Source organism: Musca domestica, unplaced genomic scaffold, assembly GCF_030504385.1.
Source record: "Musca domestica strain aabys unplaced genomic scaffold, Musca_domestica.polishedcontigs.V.1.1 18, whole genome shotgun sequence".
Taxonomy (NCBI): domain Eukaryota; kingdom Metazoa; phylum Arthropoda; class Insecta; order Diptera; family Muscidae; genus Musca; species Musca domestica.
The window spans coordinates 366649-372648 of NW_026712238.1; positions in this window are offsets into that span (position 1 = coordinate 366649).

A 6000-nucleotide genomic window follows, 5' to 3' on the forward strand; every position below is an offset into this window, starting at 1 on the left:
GCATGCGATTTTTTCAATTAGAAGGGCCCACAGAAGAAACTTGCAATTACAAATTTAGATCGAGTTCGGAGATGGGCAATATCGTTCTACTCCTTCTGTTATCTCTTCCACAAAAGGTGAACAGTTTCAATGAAAATAATTTACTTCATAGAAAGAGAAAGGATCATTCGATTGTGTGCAAACTTTTTAAATCCCAATATTTTTGTCAATTTTAGTTAAGTTCCTCCCCCACAAATGGTCAATAATTTGGAATAATTATAACTCTTATAAAATGTGAAATAATACGGCGATTCTTTTCAAATGTCGCACATCCTCATATTTCTACTTAAAAAAGATCTGTTGTGAAGGTAAGATATATCGGTTCACTCCTTCTGGTACCTCTCCCACAACGAGTCAAGATTTTAAATATTCTCTTCAAATTTAACACATGTCAATTTTTCTATCAACACAAAACGAGGTCAATATTTTGATTAATTATAACTCTTATGAAATGCGATATAAAAGTCCAATTCTTTTTCAAATTTCGCACATCCCAATATTTCTACAAACAAAAGATCTGGTGTAATTGTATGATATATCGGTCTACGCCTGCTGGTACCTCTCTCTTATATCTCTCATAGCTAGCGAAACAAATTAGAAATTCTATTCAAACTTGATATCACTAAAAATTTCTCTCGACGAGAGACTGACTTGAATATGTAGTTTATCAACTCCCTCTCCTTTTTGTGCGTTTCCGACAAAATGTTAAATTTTTGATTTGAACAGACTGACTTTCTTTAAACTTTGCACATCCAATATTTGTATCAGAATTAAATGAGGTGGAACTTCTGACCATTACATCTGATACCTCCTCATATTTCAAAATATAAAGTGAAGGAAATAGTCAATATGATCCAAATTGGACGTGTTGTAATATTCATAACGGGTTGTAATATTCAGATGAGAAGTATATAATGTTATCCCACTTCTTGGGTATCTCCTCTAAAAAGCGTCAACATTTTGAATAATCATAATGTAAGACAAGATGGATATTTCCTGCAGAATATTTTTACAAAATATTTCCTAAAAATAAATTTTCTCATACAACAATCGTTTATTTTAAAAATTTAAAATTCCTGTAACAAAAAAGTTTATATTGGCAATTTATGTGAAGTAGATCATATCAACAAATAACATTGGTGTATAGTGCATGATATGACTTCTATAAGGATTCTATAGTTTCACTAAATAGAAAAATTCGGCTGAATATGAAAAAATCTATTCAATTTGGGCTGATATTATATATATGTAATATCGGATGAAGATGTACATAGAAGTTATATAAAAATCGAAACCGGTCTCCATAAAATTTGGCAGAGGTATTTCTGAGATGTATCTGATACCAAATATTATCCTTGTGGAGAGTATATTGAGTACGTGAGGGACTTTAACACTAACACGGATGAAACATATATAGGAGCTATAGCTATATATGAACCGATTTGCCGCAAGTGCCAAAATTCAGTCCATTTGGGGTGATATTAGCCATTTGGTGTACAATAATCCTGAAATCGGATAAAGGTATATATATGGGAGCTATATCTAAATCTGAACCGATCTTGTTAACATTTTAGGCGCTTATGTTAGAGCTGAATCTGACATCAGGTTCGAAATATCGGAGTGCATATTACGCTTAAACCCCCAAATCGGATGAAACATATATATTATAGCTATAGCTATACCTGAACCGATTTTCATCAAATTTTAAGTACTTGTTTCCAGGATGAATTCAGTTGGAATTGCTAAGGTTCAGTCCATTTGGGATGCTATTACCTATTTGGTGCACAATATACCTGATATCGGATAAATATATGTGTGGGAGCTATATCCAAATGTGTTCCGATCTCGACAAAATTTGACAGAGATTTTTCTGGGCTGTATCTGGTATCTGTTACCAAATAGTATTCTTGTTGAGTGTATACTGACATGGCTAATTCGCCTTACAATGTGATTTATGAAGATCCCCAAAATTAGCTATAGGTCTATTTAGCTTCCTTATCCATGTTACAAACAAATGCACAAGGGCATAATACTTTTCCCGCTATGCAAATTACTTTACGATATAAACATAACAAACGTCGATATATGTATCTGGTATTTTCATAATATATTAGATTTTTCTCCTATCTTACTCTTCAGTTTTCCTCCAAGCCTTCAAGTCATTACTTTCATGACTTAACCTCACCCCTTTCATTAACCCCACACTGTACAACACCATACAATTCAAAACCGAATTCTTTCAGTCAAACTGTCCGACAGTTTGTATGTCATTTTGACAACTCTATTTTGGACGAACGAACAGAAAACAGTGTGATGTGCTCTTCTAGAACCAAAATATTTTGTCCATGACGAATTGTAAAGGAAGGATATGATGTTGGTGTGTGTACGTGTGTGTGCAAACATTTCTCAACGAACAATCACTGAGGCTGGCACGCACACATCTGCACGTTTGGTTCTTATCTTTGTGTGGGTGCTTAGGAATGTCCTGTGGAGTTTGCTCACTTTTGTATACCGACAACAGCAGCAGGAGCTCAATCAAAAGTAATCAACATTGTAAGAGGTGTTGTTGCTGTTGTTGTTGGTTTGCAACAACAACAACTTATTCCACTGGATGGCTGTGGTACCTTCTTGATTTTCGACAATATTCTCACTACAAGCCAGAAAAATACAATCTTATGTTTGTTGCTGTTCTCGGGCTATTCAATTGCAAGGCTTGTCCATAGTCACTGGGTGCGAAATGACGAGCATTGCTAACTGGGCCTAGTTTGGTGCTGTGGTGGTGGTGGTGTGTCTTGTTGAGGTCTCCAAGTCTCTCTTCGGTCAGAATGCTCGTAAAAAGACTCTAAATGAAAATTTATTGTTTTCTGTTTACATTGTTGTTGCTCATGTCCCTGGTTGCCGAACAATTGATGTCCTTTTTGGCCGTTTGTTAGGTGGGTGATATTGCTCGACGTTGTCGGCCAATATCAAGCAAAATGTCCTGCTGTTTGCCGAAGACAAAACCAAATCAAGCAAATGCCAGAATCTCTCTCTACTTTACATCTTTTTCAATTCTTTCTTTAGTTTCTATTTTCGCCATTTGCTTGTGGGTTCTAGAGGGGATCTCACAGGATTCTGGCCAATATGGCCAGCCAAACAAGAGTGCGTACTTACCATAGAGTCATAACCAAAATGTTGGTTTGACTAAGGATACCTACCACGCTACATCTAACTATTCTGTTCACATGGATGGTTGGTTGGGTGCGAGACAAAGGTTTTATGCAAAATTAACAGGAATAAATGAGAGAAAAAAGGATACTACCCAAAACATTTATCATAAGCTCATTGTTTTCGGCCATTCTGTTTGCCATAAACCCAAGACAATAGAGACAATTTGTGTGGATTCTTCTATCTTTTGGGAGTTCTTGTGTTTTGTTTGGGATTTTGACTTTTTTGTAAACTAAATGGTAATGTGCAATCTGAGAAGATAATTTTCTTTAAGATTATTACGGTACTTTTATGGGATTGGATTCGTGATGGTATGTGTTTTAGGGTTTGTCTTTACTAAAGGCCGTCTAGTAATGATGATGGCTAACAGGAATAGAGAGAGGTTGCATGTAGTATTAGTATAGATTATCCTTGGTATTAGTTGTAAATATCCTTTAAAATTATAAACAAAGAATTAGTGTTTTATCACAAAACTTTTGGATCTAATGGACTTCGTTTCAAACTTTATTAATGTGCATTGAAGTGATAATTTGAAATTCCAGGATGCATGAATGGCAGATTCTTATGTTTTAGAAAAAGGCAGATCTTATGTTTTTAGAAAATCACATTTCTTTTTTTTCAAATTCGTATGTAAGTTTCGACCTCGTAATGAGTACTACAACCTATGACGGAATGTTGTCTATCAGGTCCCCACAGCCCTCTATTCTGTATTTTGTTAATATATTAGCAACATTAGTCACCGGAATTTTTTCAAATTTGATTATTAGCGGACATTATTCAACGGAATTGTTTCAAAATTTCATATTTGAAGTTTCGAATCGGTACTACAGCCGATAACAAACAATTACTTAGAAGGTCCCAGGTATTCGTATAGTCCCATATAACGGCCTTAAAAGTTCTGATCGACCGAACATACCCGCTTTCTTACTTGTTTAAATTAATTATCACCCTCAACCAAACATGCTACGATGGTTATATCATTTGATACGGTCAAACGGGCCTAGTCTTTGACCCTAGGTCCCTTTGGACCCAATCCATTTCAGGACATTTAGAGTCGATCGAGCGATGTCCGTCCGTCTGTCCGTCTGGCTGGTGCGCACGACAACTCTCGAAGGAAGTATCCGATTGGTCCAAACTTGGTGCATCGTAATATTTTTATCAAAATTAGATCCAGTTCGGATATGGCAATATCGGTCTACTCCTTCTGGCACATTCCCCACGAAATTTTCAAAAAATATATTTTCTGCACAGAAAGAGAAGCAATAATCCGATTTTGCTTCAACTTTGCAAATCCCAATATTTGCGTCAGTTCTAGGTCAGATGTAAAAATGGACAATATTGGTCCACTCCATCAGTGCTTCCGCCACAAAGGGTCAACATTTTGAATAATTATGACTCTTATAAATGTGATGTAAAAATACGATTGTCTTAAAATTTCACACATCCCAATATTTTTATAAACTCAAGATGTACGATAAAATATATCGGACCATTCCTTCTGGTACCTCCCCAACAAAAGGTCACAATTTTGAATATCCACGAAGGTCATAAAACGCGAAATAAGCATCAGGTTCCCTTTATTTCACACATCCCATTATTTCTACTAACACAAGACCTGTTGTAAGGATGGATGTATCGCCCAATATCGGTCAACATTTTGAGTAACCATGAAGTACATAAAACGCGAAATTAACTTCCGATTGCACTCAGACTTGGCGCATCTCAATATTTCTATGAACTAAGATCTGTTGTAAAGATGGTAGAGATCGGACCATTTCTTCTATCATAACTTGCGAAACAAGTCGGAATTCTTACAACTTGCTATATCTAAATATTTCTTTTCACCAGAAATCGGATATGAATATGTAATTTGACTTCACATAAAATTGGATATAAATGTTATATTTCCTTCAAATTTTGCACATGCCAATATTTATACCCTACAACACTATGTGTTGGGGTATTATAAGTTTGATTGGGCCAAAAATTATGTAACACCTCGAAATATTGGTTTCCCACATAGGAATATATATGGATCTTCCTAGCTCGCCGAGCTGAGTCGATCTAGCTATGTATGTCCGTCCGTCCGTCTGTCCGTCTGTCCGTCTGTCCATATTAATTTGTAATCACTCTACAGGTCGCAATTATGGCCCGATCTTCACGAAATTTAGAATTTAGGTGGGGCTTGGACCAGAATAGAACCCTATTGCTTTGGCGATGATCGCGAAATGTTTAGGGTTGAAATGGACCAAATACTGAAAAAATGTCGGATTTTGCAGTAGCTATACTGGTCGCAATTATAGACCAATCGACGCGAAATTTCGCGCGTAGATAGAGTTTAGGGCGGGGAAGAAGCCTACTAATTTGGGTGGTCATCGGATAATATTTAGCGGGTGAAATAGACCATATCTTTTGTGTTGAAAAAAAATCAAAAATTTTCATTAAACCGTGAATATTTTAAATCCCGGCGAAATCACAAAGCCATCACAAGGTTACTTCTGACCTTTACATTGATGTTATTATCCAACAAATCGGATATATAGCAAAATATGTGCGATATATATGTCTATCAAAGAAGATATGCTTGAAAGATCTCTTATATGTGGAGAACGGCTGAACTGATTTCGACAGTTCTCATTAATTCTGAATGGCCTCTTGACAAGAAAGAAAAAAACGTCTAAAAAACGCATAAAAATATCTCTCTAAAGATGAAAATATTGATTTTGTAAAATTTTCTCATATTTTTCAATTTTG